Genomic DNA, 21184 nt, shown 5'->3' with positions numbered 1-21184 from the left:
CCCTTAGTGTGGCCAAAGTTTGACCAGCTCTTTGCTTTCCCTTACTGCTTATTTAATTCAATTGCCTTTAAAGTAGCTGTTCTTTAAACAGAGTTTGACTGTTTTTAACTACTTAACTAATGCTCTTATCTTTAATGTAGCTCATTTTGAAGTATTTTTTTTTTTGTATTTCATTCATTACTTATCTAGTATAATGGCACTTAGTGTGCCTCACCTTAAAATAGGGGGCTTTTGCAGCAGCTTTTTAGCTTTACGGCCATACCACCCTGTTCACGCCTGATCTCGTCTGATCTCAGAAGCTAAGCAGAGTTGGGCCTAGTTAGTACTTGGATGGGAGACTGCCTAGGAATACAGGTGCTGTAAGTTTTTGAGTTTTTCACTACTTATCTAATACACTGGCCCTTAGTGTGGCCAAAGTTTGACCAGCTCTTTGCTTTCCCTTACTGCTTATTTAATTCAATTGCCTTTAAAGTAGCTGTTCTTTAAACAGAGTTTGACTGTTTTTAACTACTTAACTAATGCTCTTATCTTTAATGTAGCTCATTTTGAAGTATTTTTTTTTGTATTTCATTCATTACTTATCTAGTATAATGGCTTAGTGTGCCTCACCTTAAAATAGGGGCTTTTTGCAGCAGCTTTAGCTTACGGCCATACCACCCTGTTCACGCCTGATCTCGTCTGATCTCAGAAGCTAAGCAGAGTTGGGCCTAGTTAGTACTTGGATGGGAGACTGCCTAGGAATACAGGTGCTGTAAAGTTTTTGAGTTTTTCACTACTTATCTAATACACTGGCCCTTAGTGTGGCCAAAGTTTGACCAGCTCTTTGCTTTCCCTTACTGCTTATTTAATTCAATTGCCTTTGCCTTTAAAGTAGCTGTTCTTTATTTGACTGTTTTTAACTACTTAACTAATGCTCTTATCTTTAATGTAGCTCATTTTGCTGTAACCCTGTTCTTTAAACAGAGTTTGACTGTTTTTAACTACTTAACTAATGCTCTTATCTTTAATGTAGCTCATTTTGAAGTATTCATTTTGAAGTATTTTTGTATTTCATTCATTACTTATCTAGTATAATGGCACTTAGTGTGCCTCACCTTAAAATAGGGGCTTTTGCAGCAGCTTTAGCTTACGGCCATACCACCCTGTTCACGCCTGATCTCGTCTGATCTCAGAAGCTAAGCAGAGTTGGGCCTAGTTAGTACTTGGATGGGAGACTGCCTAGGAATACCAGGTGCTGTAAGTTTTTGAGTTTTTCACTACTTATCTAATACACTGGCCCTTAGTGTGGCCAAAGTTTGACCAGCTCTTTGCTTTCCCTTACTGCTTATTTAATTCAATTGCCTTTAAAGTAGCTGTTCTTTAAACAGAGTTTGACTGTTTTTAACTACTTAACTAATGCTCTTATCTTTAATGTAGCTCATTTTGAAGTATTTTTTTTTTTGTATTTCATTCATTACTTATCTAGTATAATGGCACTTAGTGTGCCTCACCTTAAAATAGGGGCTTTTTGCAGCAGCTTTAGCTTACGGCCATACCACCCTGTTCACGCCTGCTCGTCTGATCTCAGAAGCTAAGCAGAGTTGGGCCTAGTTAGTACTTGGATGGGAGACTGCCTAGGAATACCAGGTGCTGTAAGTTTTTGAGTTTTTCACTACTTATCTAATACACTGGCCCTTAGTGTGGTCAAAGTTTGACCAGCTCTTTGCTTTCCCTTACTGCTTATTTAATTCAATTGCCTTTAAAGTAGCTGTTCTTTAAACAGAGTTTGACTGTTTTTAACTACTTAACTAATGCTCTTATCTTTAATGTAGCTCATTTTGAAGTATTTTTTTTTTTGTATTTCATTCATTACTTATCTAGTATAATGGCACTTAGTGTGCCTCACCTTAAAATAGGGGGCTTTTGCAGCAGCTTTTAGCTTACGGCCATACCACCCTGTTCACGCCTGATCTCGTCTGATCTCAGAAGCTAAGCAGAGTTGGGCCTAGTTAGTACTTGGATGGGAGACTGCCTAGGAATACCAGGTGCTGTAAGTTTTTGAGTTTTCACTACTTATCTAATACACTGGCCCTTAGTGTGGTCAAAGTTTGACCAGCTCTTTGCTTTCCCTTACTGCTTATTTAATTCAATTGCCTTTAAAGTAGCTGTTCTTTAAACAGAGTTTGACTGTTTTTAACTACTTAACTAATGCTCTTATCTTTAATGTAGCTCATTTTGAAGTATTTTTTTTTGTATTTCATTCATTACTTATCTAGTATAATGGCACTTAGTGTGCCTCACCTTAAAATAGGGGGCTTTTTGCAGCAGCTTTCGCTTACGGCCATACCACCCTGTTCACGCCTGATCTCGTCTGATCTCAGAAGCTAAGCAGAGTTGGGCCTAGTTAGTACTTGGATGGGAGACTGCCTAGGAATACCAGGTGCTGTAAGTTTTTGAGTTTTTTCACTACTTATCTAATACACTGGCCCTTAGTGTGGTCAAAGTTTGACCAGCTCTTTGCTTTCCCTTACTGCTTAATTCAATTGCCTTTAAAGTAGCTGTTCTTTAAACAGAGTTTGACTGTTTTTAACTACTTAACTAATGCTCTTATCTTTAATGTAGCTCATTTTGAAGTTTTTTTTTTTTTTGTATTTCATTCATTACTTATCTAGTATAATGGCACTTAGTGTGCCTCACCTTAAAATAGGGGGCTTTTTGCAGCAGCTTTAGCTTACGGCCATACCACCCTGTTCACGCCTGATCTCGTCTGATCTCAGAAGCTAAGCAGAGTTGGGCCTAGTTAGTACTTGGATGGGAGACTGCCTAGGAATACCAGGTGCAGTAAGTTTTTGAGTTTTTTCACTACTTATCTAATACACTGGCCCTTAGTGTGGTCAAAGTTTGACCAGCTCTTTGCTTTCCCTTACTGCTTATTTAATTCAATTGCCTTTAAAGTAGCTGTTCTTTAAACAGAGTTTGACTGTTTTTAACTACTTAACTAATGCTCTTATCTTTAATGTAGCTCATTTTGAAGTTTTTTTTTTTGTATTTCATTCATTACTTATCTAGTATAATGGCACTTAGTGTGCCTCACCTTTAAAATAGGGGCTTTTTGCAGCAGCTTTAGCTTACGGCCATACCACCCTGTTCACGCCTGATCTCGTCTGATCTCAAGCTAAGCAGAGTTGGGCCTAGTTAGTACTTGGATGGGAGACTGCCTAGGAATACCAGGTGCTGTAAGTTTTTGAGTTTTTCACTACTTATCTAATACACTGGCCCTTAGTGTGGTCAAAGTTTGACCAGCTCTTTGCTTTCCCTTACTGCTTATTTAATTCAATTGCCTTTAAAGTAGCTGTTCTTTAAACAGAGTTTGACTGTTTTTAACTACTTAACTAATGCTCTTATCTTTAATGTAGCTCATTTTGAAGTTTTTTTTTTTTTGTATTTCATTCATTACTTATCTAGTATAATGGCACTTAGTGTGCCTCACCTTAAAATAGGGGCTTTTTGCAGCAGCTTTAGCTTACGGCCATACCACCCTGTTCACGCCTGATCTCGTCTGATCTCAGAAGCTAAGCAGAGTTGGGCCTAGTTAGTACTTGGATGGGAGACTGCCTAGGAATACCAGGTGCTGTAAGTTTTTGAGTTTTTCACTACTTATCTAATACACTGGCCCTTAGTGTGGCCAAAGTTTGACCAGCTCTTTGCTTTCCCTTACTGCTTATTTAATTCAATTGCCTTTAAAGTAGCTGTTCTTTAAACAGAGTTTGACTGTTTTTAACTACTTAACTAATGCTCTTATCTTTAATGTAGCTCATTTTGAAGTATTTTTTTTTTTTTGTATTTCATTCATTACTTATCTAGTATAATGGCACTTAGTGTGCCTCACCTTAAAATAGGGGCTTTTGCAGCAGCTTTAAGCTTACGGCCATACCACCCTGTTCACGCCTGATCTCGTCTGATCTCAGAAGCTAAGCAGAGTTGGGCCTAGTTAGTACTTGGATGGGAGACTGCCTAGGAATACCAGGTGCTGTAAGTTTTTGAGTTTTTCACTACTTATCTAATACACTGGCCCTTAGTGTGGTCAAAGTTTGACCAGCTCTTTGCTTTCCCTTACTGCTTATTTAATTCAATTGCCTTTAAAGTAGCTGTTCTTTAAACAGAGTTTGACTGTTTTTAACTACTTAACTAATGCTCTTATCTTTAATGTAGCTCATTTTGAAGTATTTTTTTGTATTTCATTCATTACTTATCTAGTATAATGGCACTTAGTGTGCCTCACCTTAAAATAGGGGCTTTTTGCAGCAGCTTTGCTAGCTTACGGCCATACCACCCTGTTCACGCCTGATCTCGTCTGATCTCAGAAGCTAAGCAGAGTTGGGCCTAGTTAGTACTTGGATGGGAGACTGCCTAGGAATACCAGGTGCTGTAAGTTTTTGAGTTTTTCACTACTTATCTAATACACTGGCCCTTAGTGTGGTCAAAGTTTGACCAGCTCTTTGCTTTCCCTTACTGCTTATTTAATTCAATTGCCTTTAAAGTAGCTGTTCTTTAAACAGAGTTTGACTGTTTTAACTACTTAACTAATGCTCTTATCTTTAATGTAGCTCATTTTGAAGTTTTTTTTTTTGTATTTCATTCATTTACTTATCTAGTATAATGGCACTTAGTGTGCCTCACCTTAAAATAGGGGCTTTTGCAGCAGCTTTCGCTTACGGCCATACCACCCTGTTCACGCCTGATCTCGTCTGATCTCAGAAGCTAAGCAGAGTTGGGCCTAGTTAGTACTTGGATGGGAGACTGCCTAGGAATACCAGGTGCTGTAAGTTTTTTGAGTTTTTCACTACTTATCTAATACACTGGCCCTTAGTGTGGCCAAAGTTTGACCAGCTCTTTGCTTTCCCTTACTGCTTATTTAATTCAATTGCCTTTAAAGTAGCTGTTCTTTAAACAGAGTTTGACTGTTTTTAACTACTTAACTAATGCTCTTATCTTTAATGTAGCTCATTTTGAAGTATTTTTTTTTTTTTGTATTTCATTCATTACTTATCTAGTATAATGGCACTTAGTGTGCCTCACCTTAAAATAGGGGCTTTTTGCAGCAGCTTTAGCTTACGGCCATACCACCCTGTTCACGCCTGATCTGATCTGATCTCAGAAGCTAAGCAGAGTTGGGCCTAGTTAGTACTTGGATGGGAGACTGCCTAGGAATACCAGGTGCTGTAAGTTTTTGAGTTTTTCACTACTTATCTAATACACTGGCCCTTAGTGTGGTCAAAGTTTGACCAGCTCTTTGCTTTCCCTTACTGCTTATTTAATTCAATTGCCTTTAAAGTAGCTGTTCTTTAAACAGAGTTTGACTGTTTTTAACTACTTAACTAATGCTCTTATCTTTAATGTAGCTCATTTTGAAGTTTTTTTTTTTGTATTTCATTCATTACTTATCTAGTATAATGGCACTTAGTGTGCCTCACCTTAAAATATAGGGGCTTTTTGCAGCAGCTTTCGCTTACGGCCATACCACCCTGTTCACGCCTGATCTCGTCTGATCTCAGAAGCTAAGCAGAGTTGGGCCTAGTTAGTACTTGGATGGGAGACTGCCTAGGAATACCAGGTGCTGTAAGTTTTTGAGTTTTTTCACTACTTATCTAATACACTGGCCCTTAGTGTGGCCAAAGTTTGACCAGCTCTTTGCTTTCCCTTACTGCTTATTTAATTCAATTGCCTTTAAAGTAGCTGTTCTTTAAACAGAGTTTGACTGTTTTTAACTACTTAACTAATGCTCTTATCTTTAATGTAGCTCATTTTGAAGTATTTTTTTTTTTTTGTATTTCATTCATTACTTATCTAGTATAATGGCACTTAGTGTGCCTCACCTTAAAATAGGGGGCTTTTTGCAGCAGCTTTTAGCTTACGGCCATACCACCCTGTTCACGCCTGATCTCGTCTGATCTCAGAAGCTAAGCAGAGTTGGGCCTAGTTAGTACTTGGATGGGAGACTGCCTAGGAATACCAGGTGCTGTAAGTTTTTGAGTTTTTCACTACTTATCTAATACACTGGCCCTTAGTGTGGTCAAAGTTTGACCAGCTCTTTGCTTTCCCTTACTGCTTATTTAATTCAATTGCCTTTAAAGTAGCTGTTCTTTAAACAGAGTTTGACTGTTTTTAACTACTTAACTAATGCTCTTATCTTTAATGTAGCTCATTTTGAAGTTTTTTTTTTTTGTATTTCATTCATTACTTATCTAGTATAATGGCACTTAGTGTGCCTCACCTTAAAATAGGGGCTTTTTGCAGCAGCTTTAGCTTACGGCCATACCACCCTGTTCACGCCTGATCTCGTCTGATCTCAGAAGCTAAGCAGAGTTGGGCCTAGTTAGTACTTGGATGGGAGACTGCCCTAGGAATACCAGGTGCTGTAAGTTTTTGAGTTTTTCACTACTTATCTAATACACTGGCCCTTAGTGTGGTCAAAGTTTGACCAGCTCTTTGCTTTCCCTTACTGCTTATTTAATTCAATTGCCTTTAAAGTAGCTGTTCTTTAAACAGAGTTTGACTGTTTTTAACTACTTAACTAATGCTCTTATCTTTAATGTAGCTCATTTTGAAGTATTTTTTTTTTTTTGTATTTCATTCATTACTTATCTAGTATAATGGCACTTAGTGTGCCTCACCTTAAAATAGGGGCTTTTTGCAGCAGCTTTAAGCTTACGGCCATACCACCACCCTGTTCACGCCTGATCTCGTCTGATCTCAGAAGCTAAGCAGAGTTGGGCCTAGTTAGTACTTGGATGGGAGACTGCCTAGGAATACCAGGTGCTGTAAGTTTTGAGTTTTTCACTACTTATCTAATACACTGGCCCTTAGTGTGGTCAAAGTTTGACCAGCTCTTTGCTTTCCCTTACTGCTTATTTAATTCAATTGCCTTTAAAGTAGCTGTTCTTTAAACAGAGTTTGACTGTTTTTAACTACTTAACTAATGCTCTTATCTTTAATGTAGCTCATTTTGAAGTATTTTTTTTTTTTTTTTTGTATTTCATTCATTACTTATCTAGTATAATGGCATAGTGTGCCTCACCTTAAAATAGGGGCTTTTTGCAGCAGCTTTAGCTTACGGCCATACCACCCTGTTCACGCCTGATCTCGTCTGATCTCAGAAGCTAAGCAGAGTTGGGCCTAGTTAGTACTTGGATGGAGACTGCCTAGGAATACCAGGTGCTGTAAGTTTTTGAGTTTTTCACTACTTATCTAATACACTGGCCCTTAGTGTGGTCAAAGTTTGACCAGCTCTTTGCTTTCCCTTACTGCTTATTTAATTCAATTGCCTTTAAAGTAGCTGTTCTTTAAACAGAGTTTGACTGTTTTTAACTACTTAACTAATGCTCTTATCTTTAATGTAGCTCATTTTGAAGTTTTTTTTTTTTGTATTTCATTCATTACTTATCTAGTATAATGGCACTTAGTGTGCCTCACCTTAAAATAGGGGCTTTTTGCAGCAGCTTTGCGCTACGGCCATACCACCCTGTTCACGCCTGATCTCGTCTGATCTCAGAAGCTAAGCAGAGTTGGGCCTAGTTAGTACTTGGATGGGAGACTGCCTAGGAATACCAGGTGCTGTAAGTTTTTTGAGTTTTTCACTACTTATCTAATACACTGGCCCTTAGTGTGGTCAAAGTTTGACCAGCTCTTTGCTTTCCCTTACTGCTTATTTAATTCAATTGCCTTTAAAAAGTAGCTGTTCTTTAAACAGAGTTTGACTGTTTTTAACTACTTAACTAATGCTCTTATCTTTAATGTAGCTCATTTTGAAGTATTTTTTTTTTGTATTTCATTCATTACTTATCTAGTATAATGGCACTTAGTGTGCCTCACCTTAAAATAGGGGCTTTTGCAGCAGCTTTAAAGCTTACGGCCATACCACCCTGTTCACGCCTGATCGTCTGATCTCAGAAGCTAAGCAGAGTTGGGCCTAGTTAGTACTTGGATGGGAGACTGCCTAGGAATACCAGGTGCTGTAAGTTTTTGAGTTTTTCACTACTTATCTAATACACTGGCCCTTAGTGTGGCCAAAGTTTGACCAGCTCTTTGCTTTCCCTTACTGCTTATTTAATTCAATTGCCTTTAAAGTAGCTGTTCTTTAAACAGAGTTTGACTGTTTTTAACTACTTAACTAATGCTCTTATCTTTAATGTAGCTCATTTTGAAGTTTTTTTTTGTATTTCATTCATTACTTATCTAGTATAATGGCACTTAGTGTGCCTCACCTTAAAATAGGGGCTTTTTGCAGCAGCTTTTTAGCTTACGGCCATACCACCTGTTCACGCCTGATCTCGTCTGATCTCAGAAGCTAAGCAGAGTTGGGCCTAGTTAGTACTTGGATGGGAGACTGCCTAGGAATACCAGGTGCTGTAAGTTTTGAGTTTTTCACTACTTATCTAATACACTGGCCCTTAGTGTGGTCAAAGTTTGACCAGCTCTTTGCTTTCCCTTACTGCTTATTTAATTCAATTGCCTTTAAAGTAGCTGTTCTTTAAACAGAGTTTGACTGTTTTTAACTACTTAACTAATGCTCTTATCTTTAATGTAGCTCATTTTGAAGTATTTTTTTGTATTTCATTCATTACTTATCTAGTATAATGGCACTTAGTGTGCCTCACCTTAAAATAGGGGGCTTTTTGCAGCAGCTTTCGCTTACGGCCCACCACCCCTGTTCACGCCTGATCTCGTCTGATCTCAGAAGCTAAGCAGAGTTGGGCCTAGTTAGTACTTGGATGGGAGACTGCCTAGGAATACCAGGTGCTGTAAGTTTTTGAGTTTTTTCACTACTTATCTAATACACTGGCCCTTAGTGTGGCCAAAGTTTGACCAGCTCTTTGCTTTCCCTTACTGCTTATTTAATTCAATTGCCTTTAAAGTAGCTGTTCTTTAAACAGAGTTTGACTGTTTTTAACTACTTAACTAATGCTCTTATCTTTAATGTAGCTCATTTTTGAAGTATTTTTTTTTTTGTATTTCATTCATTACTTATCTAGTATAATGGCACTTAGTGTGCCTCACCTTAAAATAGGGGCTTTTTGCAGCAGCTTTGCTTACGGCCATACCACCCTGTTCACGCCTGATCTCGTCTGATCTCAGAAGCTAAGCAGAGTTGGGCCTAGTTAGTACTTGGATGGGAGACTGCCTAGGAATACCAGGTGCTGTAAGTTTTTGAGTTTTTCACTACTTATCTAATACACTGGCCCTTAGTGTGGTCAAAAAGTTTGACCAGCTCTTTGCTTTCCCTTACTGCTTATTTAATTCAATTGCCTTTAAAGTAGCTGTTCTTTAAACAGAGTTTGACTGTTTTTAACTACTTAACTAATGCTCTTATCTTTAATGTAGCTCATTTTGAAGTATTTTTTTTTTTTGTATTTCATTCATTACTTATCTAGTATAATGGCACTTAGTGTGCCTCACCTTAAAATAGGGGGCTTTTGCAGCAGCTTTGCTTACGGCCATACCACCCTGTTCACGCCTGATCTCGTCTGATCTCAGAAGCTAAGCAGAGTTGGGCCTAGTTAGTACTTGGATGGGAGACTGCCTAGGAATACCAGGTGCTGTAAGTTTTTGAGTTTTTCACTACTTATCTAATACACTGGCCCTTAGTGTGGCCAAAGTTTGACCAGCTCTTTGCTTTCCCTTACTGCTTATTTAATTCAATTGCCTTTAAAGTAGCTGTTCTTTAAACAGAGTTTGACTGTTTTTAACTACTTAACTAATGCTCTTATCTTTAATGTAGCTCATTTTGAAGTTTTTTTTTTTTTTTTTTTGTATTTCATTCATTACTTATCTAGTATAATGGCACTTAGTGTGCCTCACCTTAAAAATAGGGGCTTTTTGCAGCAGCTTTAGCTTACGGCCATACCACCCTGTTCACGCCTGATCTCGTCTGATCTCAGAAGCTAAGCAGAGTTGGGCCTAGTTAGTACTTGGATGGGAGACTGCCTAGGAATACCAGGTGCTGTAAGTTTTTGAGTTTTTCACTACTTATCTAATACACTGGCCCTTAGTGTGGCCAAAGTTTGACCAGCTCTTTGCTTTCCCTTACTGCTTATTTAATTCAATTGCCTTTAAAGTAGCTGTTCTTTAAACAGAGTTTGACTGTTTTTAACTACTTAACTAATGCTCTTATCTTTAATGTAGCTCATTTTGAAGTATTTTTTTTTTTTTTTGTATTTCATTCATTACTTATCTAGTATAATGGCACTTAGTGTGCCTCACCTTAAAATAGGGGCTTTTGCAGCAGCTTTAGCTTACGGCCATACCACCCTGTTCACGCCTGATCTCGTCTGATCTCAGAAGCTAAGCAGAGTTGGGCCTAGTTAGTACTTGGATGGGAGACTGCCTAGGAATACCAGGTGCTGTAAGTTTTTGAGTTTTTCACTACTTATCTAATACACTGGCCCTTAGTGTGGTCAAAGTTTGACCAGCTCTTTGCTTTCCCTTACTGCTTATTTAATTCAATTGCCTTTAAAGTAGCTGTTCTTTAAACAGAGTTTGACTGTTTTTAACTACTTAACTAATGCTCTTATCTTTAATGTAGCTCATTTTGAAGTATTTTTTTTTTGTATTTCATTCATTACTTATCTAGTATAATGGCACTTAGTGTGCCTCACCTTAAAATAGGGGCTTTTTGCAGCAGCTTTAGCTTACTGGCCATACCACCCTGTTCACGCCTGATCTCGTCTGATCTCAGAAGCTAAGCAGAGTTGGGCCTAGTTAGTACTTGGATGGGAGACTGCCTAGGAATACCAGGTGCTGTAAGTTTTTGAGTTTTTCACTACTTATCTAATACACTGGCCCTTAGTGTGGTCAAAGTTTGACCAGCTCTTTGCTTTCCCTTACTGCTTATTTAATTCAATTGCCTTTAAAGTAGCTGTTCTTTAAACAGAGTTTGACTGTTTTTAACTACTTAACTAATGCTCTTATCTTTAATGTAGCTCATTTTGAAGTTTTTTTTTGTATTTCATTCATTACTTATCTAGTATAATGGCACTTAGTGTGCCTCACCTTAAAATAGGGGCTTTTTTGCAGCAGCTTTAGCTACGGCCATACCACCCTGTTCACGCCTGATCTCGTCTGATCTCAGAAGCTAAGCAGAGTTGGGCCTAGTTAGTACTTGGATGGGAGACTGCCTAGGAATACCAGGTGCTGTAAGTTTTTGAGTTTTTCACTACTTATCTAATACACTGGCCCTTAGTGTGGCCAAAGTTTGACCAGCTCTTTGCTTTCCCTTACTGCTTATTTAATTCAATTGCCTTTAAAGTAGCTGTTCTTTAAACAGAGTTTGACTGTTTTTAACTACTTAACTAATGCTCTTATCTTTAATGTAGCTCATTTTGAAGTATTTTTTTTTTTGTATTTCATTCATTACTTATCTAGTATAATGGCACTTAGTGTGCCTCACCTTAAAATAGGGGCTTTTTGCAGCAGCTTTAGCTTACGGCCATACCACCCTGTTCACGCCTGATCTCGTCTGATCTCAGAAGCTAAGCAGAGTTGGGCCTAGTTAGTACTTGGATGGGAGACTGCCTAGGAATACCAGGTGCTGTAAGTTTTTGAGTTTTTCACTACTTATCTAATACACTGGCCCTTAGTGTGGTCAAAAGTTTGACCAGCTCTTTGCTTTCCCTTACTGCTTATTTAATTCAATTGCCTTTAAAGTAGCTGTTCTTTAAACAGAGTTTGACTGTTTTTAACTACTTAACTAATGCTCTTATCTTTAATGTAGCTCATTTTGAAGTATTTTTTTGTATTTCATTCATTACTTATCTAGTATAATGGCACTTAGTGTGCCTCACCTTAAAATAGGGGCTTTTTGCAGCAGCTTTAGCTGCACGGCCATACCACCCTGTTCACGCCTGATCTCGTCTGATCTCAGAAGCTAAGCAGAGTTGGGCCTAGTTAGTACTTGGATGGAGACTGCCTAGGAATACCAGGTGCTGTAAGTTTTTTGAGTTTTTCACTACTTATCTAATACACTGGCCCTTAGTGTGGCCAAAGTTTGACCAGCTCTTTGCTTTCCCTTACTGCTTATTTAATTCAATTGCCTTTAAAGTAGCTGTTCTTTAAACAGAGTTTGACTGTTTTTAACTACTTAACTAATGCTCTTATCTTTAATGTAGCTCATTTTGAAGTATTTTTTTGTATTTCATTCATTACTTATCTAGTATAATGGCACTTAGTGTGCCTCACCTTAAAATAGGGGCTTTTTGCAGCAGCTTTAGCTTACGGCCATACCACCCTGTTCACGCCTGATCTCGTCTGATCTCAGAAGCTAAGCAGAGTTGGGCCTAGTTAGTACTTGGATGGGAGACTGCCTAGGAATACCAGGTGCTGTAAGTTTTTGAGTTTTTCACTACTTATCTAATACACTGGCCCTTAGTGTGGTCAAAGTTTGACCAGCTCTTTGCTTCCCTTACTGCTTATTTAATTCAATTGCCTTTAAAGTAGCTGTTCTTTAAACAGAGTTTGACTGTTTTTAACTACTTAACTAATGCTCTTATCTTTAATGTAGCTCATTTTGAAGTTTTTTTTTTGTATTTCATTCATTACTTATCTAGTATAATGGCACTTAGTGTGCCTCACCTTAAAATAGGGGCTTTTTGCAGCAGCTTTAGCTTACGGCCATACCACCCTGTTCACGCCTGATCTCGTCTGATCTCAGAAGCTAAGCAGAGTTGGGCCTAGTTAGTACTTGGATGGGAGACTGCCTAGGAATACCAGGTGCTGTAAGTTTTTGAGTTTTTCACTACTTATCTAATACACTGGCCCTTAGTGTGGTCAAAAGTTTGACCAGCTCTTTGCTTTCCCTTACTGCTTATTTAATTCAATTGCCTTTTAAAGTAGCTGTTCTTTAAACAGAGTTTGACTGTTTTTAACTACTTAACTAATGCTCTTATCTTTAATGTAGCTCATTTTGAAGTTTTTTTGTATTTCATTCATTACTTATCTAGTATAATGGCACTTAGTGTGCCTCACCTTAAAATAGGGGCTTTTTGCAGCAGCTTTAGCTTACGGCCATACCACCCTGTTCACGCCTGATCTCGTCTGATCTCAGAAGCTAAGCAGAGTTGGGCCTAGTTAGTACTTGGATGGGAGACTGCCTAGGAATACCAGGTGCTGTAGTTTTTGAGTTTTTCACTACTTATCTAATACACACTGGCCCTTAGTGTGGTCAAAGTTTGACCAGCTCTTTGCTTTCCCTTACTGCTTATTTAATTCAATTGCCTTTAAAGTAGCTGTTCTTTAAACAGAGTTTGACTGTTTTTAACTACTTAACTAATGCTCTTATCTTTAATGTAGCTCATTTTGAAGTATTTTTTTGTATTTCATTCATTACTTATCTAGTATAATGGCACTTAGTGTGCCTCACCTTAAAATAGGGGCTTTTTGCAGCAGCTTTAGCTTACGGCCATACCACCCTGTTCACGCCTGATCTCGTCTGATCTCAGAAGCTAAGCAGAGTTGGGCCTAGTTAGTACTTGGATGGGAGACTGCCTAGGAATACCAGGTGCTGTAAGTTTTTGAGTTTTTCACTACTTATCTAATACACTGGCCCTTAGTGTGGCCAAAGTTTGACCAGCTCTTTGCTTTCCCTTACTGCTTATTTAATTCAATTGCCTTTAAAGTAGCTGTTCTTTAAACAGAGTTTGACTGTTTTTAACTACTTAACTAATGCTCTTATCTTTAATGTAGCTCATTTTGAAGTATTTTTTTGTATTTCATTCATTACTTATCTAGTATAATGGCACTTAGTGTGCCTCACCTTAAAATAGGGGCTTTTGCAGCAGCTTTAAGCTTACGGCCATACCACCCTGTTCACGCCTGATCTCGTCTGATCTCAGAAGCTAAGCAGAGTTGGGCCTAGTTAGTACTTGGATGGGAGACTGCCTAGGAATACCAGGTGCTGTAAGTTTTGAGTTTTTCACTACTTATCTAATACACTGGCCCTTAGTGTGGCCAAAGTTTGACCAGCTCTTTGCTTTCCCTTACTGCTTATTTAATTCAATTGCCTTTAAAGTAGCTGTTCTTTAAACAGAGTTTGACTGTTTTTAACTACTTAACTAATGCTCTTATCTTTAATGTAGCTCATTTTGAAGTATTTTTTTTTTTTTTTGTATTTCATTCATTACTTATCTAGTATAATGGCACTTAGTGTGCCTCACCTTAAAATAGGGGCTTTTTGCAGCAGCTTTAGCTTACGGCCATACCACCCTGTTCACGCCTGATCTCGTCTGATCTCAGAAGCTAAGCAGAGTTGGGCCTAGTTAGTACTTGGATGGGAGACTGCCTAGGAATACCAGGTGCTGTAAGTTTTTGAGTTTTTCACTACTTATCTAATACACTGGCCCTTAGTGTGGTCAAAGTTTGACCAGCTCTTTGCTTTCCCTTACTGCTTATTTAATTCAATTGCCTTTAAAGTAGCTGTTCTTTAAACAGAGTTTGACTGTTTTTAACTACTTAACTAATGCTCTTATCTTTAATGTAGCTCATTTTGAAGTATTTTTTTTTTTGTATTTCATTCATTACTTATCTAGTATAATGGCACTTAGTGTGCCTCACCTTAAAATAGGGGCTTTTTGCAGCAGCTTTAGCTTACGGCCATACCACCCTGTTCACGCCTGATCTCGTCTGATCTCAGAAGCTAAGCAGAGTTGGGCCTAGTTAGTACTTGGATGGGAGACTGCCTAGGAATACCAGGTGCTGTAAGTTTTTGAGTTTTTCACTACTTATCTAATACACTGGCCCTTAGTGTGGTCAAAGTTTGACCAGCTCTTTGCTTTCCCTTACTGCTTATTTAATTCAATTGCCTTTAAAGTAGCTGTTCTTTAAACAGAGTTTGACTGTTTTTAACTACTTAACTAATGCTCTTATCTTTAATGTAGCTCATTTTGAAGTTTTTTTTTTTTTTGTATTTCATTCATTACTTATCTAGTATAATGGCACTTAGTGTGCCTCACCTTAAAATAGGGGCTTTTTGCAGCAGCTTTAGCTTACGGCCATACCACCCTGTTCACGCCTGATCTCGTCTGATCTCAGAAGCTAAGCAGAGTTGGGCCTAGTTAGTACTTGGATGGGAGACTGCCTAGGAATACCAGGTGCTGTAAGTTTTTGAGTTTTTCACTACTTATCTAATACACTGGCCCTTAGTGTGGCCAAAGTTTGACCAGCTCTTTGCTTTCCCTTACTGCTTATTTAATTCAATTGCCTTTAAAGTAGCTGTTCTTTAAACAGAGTTTGACTGTTTTTAACTACTTAACTAATGCTCTTATCTTTAATGTAGCTCATTTTGAAGTATTTTTTTTTGTATTTCATTCATTACTTATCTAGTATAATGGCACTTAGTGTGCCTCACCTTAAAATAGGGGCTTTTTGCAGCAGCTTTAGCTTACGGCCATACCACCCTGTTCACGCCTGATCTCGTCTGATCTCAGAAGCTAAGCAGAGTTGGGCCTAGTTAGTACTTGGATGGGAGACTGCCTAGGAATACCAGGTGCTGTAAGTTTTTGAGTTTTTCACTACTTATCTAATACACTGGCCCTTAGTGTGGTCAAAGTTTGACCAGCTCTTTGCTTTCCCTTACTGCTTATTTAATTCAATTGCCTTTAAAGTAGCTGTTCTTTAAACAGAGTTTGACTGTTTTTAACTACTTAACTAATGCTCTTATCTTTAATGTAGCTCATTTTTTGAAGTTTTTTTTTGTATTTCATTCATTACTTATCTAGTATAATGGCACTTAGTGTGCCTCACCTTAAAATAGGGGCTTTTGCAGCAGCTTACAGCCACGGCCATACCACCCTGTTCACGCCCTGATCTCGTCTGATCTCAGAAGCTAAGCAGAGTTGGGCCTAGTTAGTACTTGGATGGGAGACTGCCTAGGAATACCAGGTGCTGTAAGTTTTGAGTTTTTCACTACTTATCTAATACACTGGCCCTTAGTGTGGTCAAAGTTTGACCAGCTCTTTGCTTTCCCTTACTGCTTATTTAATTCAATTGCCTTTAAAGTAGCTGTTCTTTAAACAGAGTTTGACTGTTTTTAACTACTTAACTAATGCTCTTATCTTTAATGTAGCTCATTTTGAAGTATTTTTTTGTATTTCATTCATTACTTATCTAGTATAATGGCACTTAGTGTGCCTCACCTTAAATAGGGGGCTTTTTGCAGCAGCTTTTTAGCTTACGGCCATACCACCCTGTTCACGCCTGATCTCGTCTGATCTCAGAAGCTAAGCAGAGTTGGGCCTAGTTAGTACTTGGATGGGAGACTGCCTAGGAATACCAGGTGCTGTAAGTTTTGAGTTTTTCACTACTTATCTAATACACTGGCCCTTAGTGTGGTCAAAGTTTGACCAGCTCTTTGCTTTCCCTTACTGCTTATTTAATTCAATTGCCTTTAAAGTAGCTGTTCTTTAAACAGAGTTTGACTGTTTTTAACTACTTAACTAATGCTCTTATCTTTAATGTAGCTCATTTTTGAAGTATTTTTTGTATTTCATTCATTACTTATCTAGTATAATGGCACTTAGTGTGCCTCACCTTAAAATAGGGGCTTTTTGCAGCAGCTTTAGCTTACGGCCATACCACCCTGTTCACGCCTGATCTCGTCTGATCTCAGAAGCTAAGCAGAGTTGGGCCTAGTTAGTACTTGGATGGGAGACTGCCTAGGAATACCAGGTGCTGTAAGTTTTTGAGTTTTTCACTACTTATCTAATACACTGGCCCTTAGTGTGGTCAAAGTTTGACCAGCTCTTTGCTTTCCCTTACTGCTTATTTAATTCAATTGCCTTTAAAGTAGCTGTTCTTTAAACAGAGTTTGACTGTTTTTAACTACTTAACTAATGCTCTTATCTTTAATGTAGCTCATTTTGAAGTATTTTTTTGTATTTCATTCATTACTTATCTAGTATAATGGCACTTAGTGTGCCTCACCTTAAAATAGGGGGCTTTTTGCAGCAGCTTTTTTAAGCTTTACGGCCATACCACCCTGTTCACGCCTGATCTCGTCTGATCTCAGAAGCTAAGCAGAGTTGGGCCTAGTTAGTACTTGGATGGGAGACTGCCTAGGAATACCAGGTGCTGTAAGTTTTTGAGTTTTTCACTACTTATCTAATACACTGGCCCTTAGTGTGGTCAAAGTTTGACCAGCTCTTTGCTTTCCCTTACTGCTTATTTAATTCAATTGCCTTTAAAGTAGCTGTTCTTTAAACAGAGTTTGACTGTTTTTAACTACTTAACTAATGCTCTTATCTTTAATGTAGCTCATTTTGAAGTATTTTTTTGTATTTCATTCATTACTTATCTAGTATAATGGCACTTAGTGTGCCTCACCTTAAAATAGGGGGCTTTTTGCAGCAGCTTTTCGCTTACGGCCATACCACCCTGTTCACGCCTGATCTCGTCTGATCTCAGAAGCTAAGCAGAGTTGGGCCTAGTTAGTACTTGGATGGGAGACTGCCTAGGAATACCAGGTGCTGTAAGTTTTTGAGTTTTTTTTCACTACTTATCTAATACACTGGCCCTTAGTGTGGTCAAAGTTTGACCAGCTCTTTGCTTTCCCTTACTGCTTATTTAATTCAATTGCCTTTAAAGTAGCTGTTCTTTAAACAGAGTTTGACTGTTTTTAACTACTTAACTAATGCTCTTATCTTTAATGTAGCTCATTTTGAAGTTTTTTTTGTATTTCATTCATTACTTATCTAGTATAATGGCACTTAGTGTGCCTCACCTTAAAATAGGGGCTTTTTGCAGCAGCTTTAGCTTACGGCCATACCACCCTGTTCACGCCTGATCTCGTCTGATCTCAGAAGCTAAGCAGAGTTGGGCCTAGTTAGTACTTGGATGGGAGACTGCCTAGGAATACCAGGTGCTGTAAGTTTTTGAGTTTTTCACTACTTATCTAATACACTGGCCCTTAGTGTGGCCAAAGTTTGACCAGCTCTTTGCTTTCCCTTACTGCTTATTTAATTCAATTGCCTTTAAAGTAGCTGTTCTTTAAACAGAGTTTGACTGTTTTTAACTACTTAACTAATGCTCTTATCTTTAATGTAGCTCATTTTGAAGTATTTTTTTGTATTTCATTCATTACTTATCTAGTATAATGGCACTTAGTGTGCCTCACCTTAAAATAGGGGCTTTTTGCAGCAGCTTTAGCTTACGGCCATACCACCCTGTTCACGCCTGATCTCGTCTGATCTCAGAAGCTAAGCAGAGTTGGGCCTAGTTAGTACTTGGATGGGAGACTGCCTAGGAATACCAGGTGCTGTAAGTTTTTGAGTTTTTCACTACTTATCTAATACACTGGCCCTTAGTGTGGTCAAAGTTTGACCAGCTCTTTGCTTTCCCTTACTGCTTATTTAATTCAATTGCCTTTAAAGTAGCTGTTCTTTAAACAGAGTTTGACTGTTTTTAACTACTTAACTAATGCTCTTATCTTTAATGTAGCTCATTTTGAAGTATTTTTTTTTTTGTATTCATTCATTACTTATCTAGTATAATGGCACTTAGTGTGCCTCACCTTAAAATAGGGGCTTTTTGCAGCAGCTTTAGCTTACGGCCATACCACCCTGTTCACGCCTGATCTCGTCTGATCTCAGAAGCTAAGCAGAGTTGGGCCTAGTTAGTACTTGGATGGGAGACTGCCTAGGAATACCAGGTGCTGTAAGTTTTGAGTTTTCACTACTTATCTAATACACTGGCCCTTAGTGTGGTCAAAGTTTGACCAGCTCTTTGCTTTCCCTTACTGCTTATTTAATTCAATTGCCTTTAAAGTAGCTGTTCTTTAAACAGAGTTTGACTGTTTTTAACTACTTAACTAATGCTCTTATCTTTAATGTAGCTCATTTTTGAAGTATTTTTTTTTTTGTATTTCATTCATTACTTATCTAGTATAATGGCACTTAGTGTGCCTCACCTTAAAATAGGGGCTTTTGCAGCAGCTTTAGCTTACGGCCATACCACCCTGTTCACGCCTGATCTCGTCTGATCTCAGAAGCTAAGCAGAGTTGGGCCTAGTTAGTACTTGGATGGGAGACTGCCTAGGAATACCAGGTGCTGTAAGTTTTTGAGTTTTTCACTACTTATCTAATACACTGGCCCTTAGTGTGGTCAAAGTTTGACCAGCTCTTTGCTTTCCCTTACTGCTTATTTAATTCAATTGCCTTTAAAGTAGCTGTTCTTTAAACAGAGTTTGACTGTTTTTAACTACTTAACTAATGCTCTTATCTTTAATGTAGCTCATTTTGAAGTATTTTTTTTTGTATTTCATTCATTACTTATCTAGTATAATGGCACTTAGTGTGCCTCACCTTAAAATAGGGGCTTTTTGCAGCAGCTTTAGCTTACGGCCATACCACCCTGTTCACGCCTGATCTCGTCTGATCTCAGAAGCTAAGCAGAGTTGGGCCTAGTTAGTACTTGGATGGGAGACTGCCTAGGAATACCAGGTGCTGTAAGTTTTTGAGTTTTTCACTACTTATCTAATACACTGGCCCTTAGTGTGGTCAAAGTTTGACCAGCTCTTTGCTTTCCCTTACTGCTTATTTAATTCAATTGCCTTTAAAGTAGCTGTTCTTTAAACAGAGTTTGACTGTTTTTAACTACTTAACTAATGCTCTTATCTTTAATGTAGCTCATTTTGAAGTATTTTTTTGTATTTCATTCATTACTTATCTAGTATAATGGCACTTAGTGTGCCTCACCTTAAAATAGGGGCTTTTTGCAGCAGCTTTAGCTTACGGCCATACCACCCTGTTCACGCCTGATCTCGTCTGATCTCAGAAGCTAAGCAGAGTTGGGCCTAGTTAGTACTTGGATGGGAGACTGCCTAGGAATACCAGGTGCTGTAAGTTTTTGAGTTTTTCACTACTTATCTAATACACTGGCCCTTAGTGTGGCCAAAGTTTGACCAGCTCTTTGCTTTCCCTTACTGCTTATTTAATTCAATTGCCTTTAAAGTAGCTGTTCTTTAAACAGAGTTTGACTGTTTTTAACTACTTAACTAATGCTCTTATCTTTAATGTAGCTCATTTTGAAGTATTTTTTTGTATTTCATTCATTACTTATCTAGTATAATGGCACTTAGTGTGCCTCACCTTAAAATAGGGGCTTTTGCAGCAGCTTTAGCTTACGGCCATACCACCCTGTTCACGCCTGATCTCGTCTGATCTCAGAAGCTAAGCAGAGTTGGGCCTAGTTAGTACTTGGATGGGAGACTGCCTAGGAATACCAGGTGCTGTAAAGTTTTTGAGTTTTTCACTACTTATCTAATACACTGGCCCTTAGTGTGGCCAAAGTTTGACCAGCTCTTTGCTTTCCCTTACTGCTTATTTAATTCAATTGCCTTTAAAGTAGCTGTTCTTTAAACAGAGTTTGACTGTTTTTAACTACTTAACTAATGCTCTTATCTTTAATGTAGCTCATTTTGAAGTATTTTTTTTTGTATTTCATTCATTACTTATCTAGTATAATGGCACTTAGTGTGCCTCACCTTAAAATAGGGGGCTTTTTGCAGCAGCTTTAGCTTACGGCCATACCACCCTGTTCACGCCTGATCTCGTCTGATCTCAGAAGCTAAGCAGAGTTGGGCCTAGTTAGTACTTGGATGGGGACTGCCTAGGAATACCAGGTGCTGTAAGTTTTGAGTTTTTCACTACTTATCTAATACACTGGCCCTTAGTGTGGTCAAAGTTTGACCAGCTCTTTGCTTTCCCTTACTGCTTATTTAATTCAATTGCCTTTAAAGTAGCTGTTCTTTAAACAGAGTTTGACTGTTTTTAACTACTTAACTAATGCTCTTATCTTTAATGTAGCTCATTTTGAAGTTTTTTTTTTTTGTATTTCATTCATTACTTATCTAGTATAATGGCACTTAGTGTGCCTCACCTTAAAATAGGGGCTTTTGCAGCAGCTTTTAAGCTTACGGCCATACCACCCTGTTCACGCCTGATCTCGTCTGATCTCAGAAGCTAAGCAGAGTTGGGCCTAGTTAGTACTTGGATGGGAGACTGCCTAGGAATACCAGGTGCTGTAAGTTTTTGAGTTTTTCACTACTTATCTAATACACTGGCCCTTAGTGTGGTCAAAGTTTGACCAGCTCTTTGCTTTCCCTTACTGCTTATTTAATTCAATTGCCTTTAAAGTAGCTGTTCTTTAAACAGAGTTTGAC

At 38.3% G+C, this 21184-nt stretch overlaps 32 non-coding genes and 21 pseudogenes across 32 annotated transcripts; all 53 read left to right on the top strand.

The window, feature by feature from the left end:
* Window positions 1-248: 248 nt before the first annotated feature.
* On the top strand, window positions 249-366 carry LOC122336079 (annotated as a pseudogene).
* A 274-nt stretch (window positions 367-640) lies between these two features.
* On the top strand, window positions 641-758 carry LOC122336095 (annotated as a pseudogene).
* Window positions 759-1124: 366 nt separating this feature from the next.
* On the top strand, window positions 1125-1243 carry LOC122335964. The gene has a single exon (XR_006249026.1). It is a non-coding gene; the product is annotated as a 5S ribosomal RNA (ribosomal RNA).
* A 278-nt stretch (window positions 1244-1521) lies between these two features.
* LOC122336135 lies at window positions 1522-1638 on the top strand (annotated as a pseudogene).
* Window positions 1639-1917: 279 nt separating this feature from the next.
* On the top strand, window positions 1918-2036 carry LOC122335963. Its single transcript, XR_006249025.1, has one exon. It is a non-coding gene; the product is annotated as a 5S ribosomal RNA (ribosomal RNA).
* A 276-nt stretch (window positions 2037-2312) lies between these two features.
* LOC122335962 lies at window positions 2313-2431 on the top strand. Its single transcript, XR_006249024.1, has one exon. It is a non-coding gene; the product is annotated as a 5S ribosomal RNA (ribosomal RNA).
* Window positions 2432-2708: 277 nt separating this feature from the next.
* LOC122336049 lies at window positions 2709-2827 on the top strand (annotated as a pseudogene).
* Window positions 2828-3105: 278 nt separating this feature from the next.
* LOC122336129 lies at window positions 3106-3222 on the top strand (annotated as a pseudogene).
* A 278-nt stretch (window positions 3223-3500) lies between these two features.
* LOC122336195 lies at window positions 3501-3619 on the top strand. The gene has a single exon (XR_006249136.1). It is a non-coding gene; the product is annotated as a 5S ribosomal RNA (ribosomal RNA).
* Window positions 3620-3899: 280 nt separating this feature from the next.
* LOC122336194 lies at window positions 3900-4018 on the top strand. Its single transcript, XR_006249135.1, has one exon. It is a non-coding gene; the product is annotated as a 5S ribosomal RNA (ribosomal RNA).
* Window positions 4019-4295: 277 nt separating this feature from the next.
* LOC122336193 lies at window positions 4296-4414 on the top strand. The gene has a single exon (XR_006249134.1). It is a non-coding gene; the product is annotated as a 5S ribosomal RNA (ribosomal RNA).
* Window positions 4415-4689: 275 nt separating this feature from the next.
* LOC122336192 lies at window positions 4690-4808 on the top strand. Its single transcript, XR_006249133.1, has one exon. It is a non-coding gene; the product is annotated as a 5S ribosomal RNA (ribosomal RNA).
* Window positions 4809-5089: 281 nt separating this feature from the next.
* On the top strand, window positions 5090-5208 carry LOC122336038 (annotated as a pseudogene).
* A 278-nt stretch (window positions 5209-5486) lies between these two features.
* Window positions 5487-5605, top strand: LOC122336191. Its single transcript, XR_006249132.1, has one exon. It is a non-coding gene; the product is annotated as a 5S ribosomal RNA (ribosomal RNA).
* Window positions 5606-5888: 283 nt separating this feature from the next.
* Window positions 5889-6007, top strand: LOC122336189. The gene has a single exon (XR_006249130.1). It is a non-coding gene; the product is annotated as a 5S ribosomal RNA (ribosomal RNA).
* Window positions 6008-6284: 277 nt separating this feature from the next.
* Window positions 6285-6404, top strand: LOC122336062 (annotated as a pseudogene).
* A 281-nt stretch (window positions 6405-6685) lies between these two features.
* Window positions 6686-6807, top strand: LOC122336089 (annotated as a pseudogene).
* Window positions 6808-7088: 281 nt separating this feature from the next.
* LOC122336063 lies at window positions 7089-7206 on the top strand (annotated as a pseudogene).
* A 277-nt stretch (window positions 7207-7483) lies between these two features.
* LOC122336092 lies at window positions 7484-7602 on the top strand (annotated as a pseudogene).
* Window positions 7603-7883: 281 nt separating this feature from the next.
* On the top strand, window positions 7884-8000 carry LOC122336104 (annotated as a pseudogene).
* Window positions 8001-8276: 276 nt separating this feature from the next.
* On the top strand, window positions 8277-8394 carry LOC122336082 (annotated as a pseudogene).
* A 274-nt stretch (window positions 8395-8668) lies between these two features.
* Window positions 8669-8787, top strand: LOC122336137 (annotated as a pseudogene).
* A 279-nt stretch (window positions 8788-9066) lies between these two features.
* Window positions 9067-9185, top strand: LOC122336188. The gene has a single exon (XR_006249129.1). It is a non-coding gene; the product is annotated as a 5S ribosomal RNA (ribosomal RNA).
* A 280-nt stretch (window positions 9186-9465) lies between these two features.
* On the top strand, window positions 9466-9584 carry LOC122336187. The gene has a single exon (XR_006249128.1). It is a non-coding gene; the product is annotated as a 5S ribosomal RNA (ribosomal RNA).
* Window positions 9585-9869: 285 nt separating this feature from the next.
* LOC122336186 lies at window positions 9870-9988 on the top strand. The gene has a single exon (XR_006249127.1). It is a non-coding gene; the product is annotated as a 5S ribosomal RNA (ribosomal RNA).
* A 281-nt stretch (window positions 9989-10269) lies between these two features.
* Window positions 10270-10388, top strand: LOC122336185. Its single transcript, XR_006249126.1, has one exon. It is a non-coding gene; the product is annotated as a 5S ribosomal RNA (ribosomal RNA).
* A 277-nt stretch (window positions 10389-10665) lies between these two features.
* Window positions 10666-10785, top strand: LOC122336067 (annotated as a pseudogene).
* A 274-nt stretch (window positions 10786-11059) lies between these two features.
* Window positions 11060-11178, top strand: LOC122336059 (annotated as a pseudogene).
* Window positions 11179-11456: 278 nt separating this feature from the next.
* Window positions 11457-11575, top strand: LOC122336184. Its single transcript, XR_006249125.1, has one exon. It is a non-coding gene; the product is annotated as a 5S ribosomal RNA (ribosomal RNA).
* A 276-nt stretch (window positions 11576-11851) lies between these two features.
* Window positions 11852-11969, top strand: LOC122336139 (annotated as a pseudogene).
* Window positions 11970-12244: 275 nt separating this feature from the next.
* LOC122336183 lies at window positions 12245-12363 on the top strand. The gene has a single exon (XR_006249124.1). It is a non-coding gene; the product is annotated as a 5S ribosomal RNA (ribosomal RNA).
* A 274-nt stretch (window positions 12364-12637) lies between these two features.
* Window positions 12638-12756, top strand: LOC122336182. The gene has a single exon (XR_006249123.1). It is a non-coding gene; the product is annotated as a 5S ribosomal RNA (ribosomal RNA).
* A 274-nt stretch (window positions 12757-13030) lies between these two features.
* On the top strand, window positions 13031-13149 carry LOC122336047 (annotated as a pseudogene).
* A 275-nt stretch (window positions 13150-13424) lies between these two features.
* LOC122336181 lies at window positions 13425-13543 on the top strand. The gene has a single exon (XR_006249122.1). It is a non-coding gene; the product is annotated as a 5S ribosomal RNA (ribosomal RNA).
* Window positions 13544-13817: 274 nt separating this feature from the next.
* On the top strand, window positions 13818-13936 carry LOC122336180. The gene has a single exon (XR_006249121.1). It is a non-coding gene; the product is annotated as a 5S ribosomal RNA (ribosomal RNA).
* Window positions 13937-14217: 281 nt separating this feature from the next.
* LOC122336177 lies at window positions 14218-14336 on the top strand. Its single transcript, XR_006249119.1, has one exon. It is a non-coding gene; the product is annotated as a 5S ribosomal RNA (ribosomal RNA).
* Window positions 14337-14614: 278 nt separating this feature from the next.
* LOC122336176 lies at window positions 14615-14733 on the top strand. The gene has a single exon (XR_006249118.1). It is a non-coding gene; the product is annotated as a 5S ribosomal RNA (ribosomal RNA).
* Window positions 14734-15012: 279 nt separating this feature from the next.
* On the top strand, window positions 15013-15131 carry LOC122336175. Its single transcript, XR_006249117.1, has one exon. It is a non-coding gene; the product is annotated as a 5S ribosomal RNA (ribosomal RNA).
* A 276-nt stretch (window positions 15132-15407) lies between these two features.
* Window positions 15408-15526, top strand: LOC122336174. Its single transcript, XR_006249116.1, has one exon. It is a non-coding gene; the product is annotated as a 5S ribosomal RNA (ribosomal RNA).
* A 275-nt stretch (window positions 15527-15801) lies between these two features.
* Window positions 15802-15921, top strand: LOC122336133 (annotated as a pseudogene).
* A 275-nt stretch (window positions 15922-16196) lies between these two features.
* On the top strand, window positions 16197-16315 carry LOC122336173. The gene has a single exon (XR_006249115.1). It is a non-coding gene; the product is annotated as a 5S ribosomal RNA (ribosomal RNA).
* A 273-nt stretch (window positions 16316-16588) lies between these two features.
* On the top strand, window positions 16589-16707 carry LOC122336172. The gene has a single exon (XR_006249114.1). It is a non-coding gene; the product is annotated as a 5S ribosomal RNA (ribosomal RNA).
* Window positions 16708-16987: 280 nt separating this feature from the next.
* On the top strand, window positions 16988-17106 carry LOC122336035 (annotated as a pseudogene).
* Window positions 17107-17382: 276 nt separating this feature from the next.
* LOC122336171 lies at window positions 17383-17501 on the top strand. The gene has a single exon (XR_006249113.1). It is a non-coding gene; the product is annotated as a 5S ribosomal RNA (ribosomal RNA).
* A 276-nt stretch (window positions 17502-17777) lies between these two features.
* Window positions 17778-17896, top strand: LOC122336170. The gene has a single exon (XR_006249112.1). It is a non-coding gene; the product is annotated as a 5S ribosomal RNA (ribosomal RNA).
* Window positions 17897-18170: 274 nt separating this feature from the next.
* LOC122336169 lies at window positions 18171-18289 on the top strand. Its single transcript, XR_006249111.1, has one exon. It is a non-coding gene; the product is annotated as a 5S ribosomal RNA (ribosomal RNA).
* Window positions 18290-18566: 277 nt separating this feature from the next.
* Window positions 18567-18685, top strand: LOC122336168. Its single transcript, XR_006249110.1, has one exon. It is a non-coding gene; the product is annotated as a 5S ribosomal RNA (ribosomal RNA).
* A 276-nt stretch (window positions 18686-18961) lies between these two features.
* Window positions 18962-19080, top strand: LOC122336166. The gene has a single exon (XR_006249108.1). It is a non-coding gene; the product is annotated as a 5S ribosomal RNA (ribosomal RNA).
* Window positions 19081-19356: 276 nt separating this feature from the next.
* Window positions 19357-19475, top strand: LOC122336165. The gene has a single exon (XR_006249107.1). It is a non-coding gene; the product is annotated as a 5S ribosomal RNA (ribosomal RNA).
* A 274-nt stretch (window positions 19476-19749) lies between these two features.
* Window positions 19750-19868, top strand: LOC122336163. The gene has a single exon (XR_006249106.1). It is a non-coding gene; the product is annotated as a 5S ribosomal RNA (ribosomal RNA).
* A 273-nt stretch (window positions 19869-20141) lies between these two features.
* LOC122336053 lies at window positions 20142-20260 on the top strand (annotated as a pseudogene).
* A 278-nt stretch (window positions 20261-20538) lies between these two features.
* LOC122336064 lies at window positions 20539-20656 on the top strand (annotated as a pseudogene).
* Window positions 20657-20933: 277 nt separating this feature from the next.
* On the top strand, window positions 20934-21052 carry LOC122336151. Its single transcript, XR_006249105.1, has one exon. It is a non-coding gene; the product is annotated as a 5S ribosomal RNA (ribosomal RNA).
* The last annotated feature ends 132 nt before the right edge of the window (window positions 21053-21184 follow it).

This window comes from Puntigrus tetrazona, unplaced genomic scaffold, assembly GCF_018831695.1.
Source record: "Puntigrus tetrazona isolate hp1 unplaced genomic scaffold, ASM1883169v1 S000000962, whole genome shotgun sequence".
Taxonomy (NCBI): domain Eukaryota; kingdom Metazoa; phylum Chordata; class Actinopteri; order Cypriniformes; family Cyprinidae; genus Puntigrus; species Puntigrus tetrazona.
Note: the sequence above shows the minus strand (reverse complement) of the source record. Positions and strands in the feature narration are given on the sequence as shown.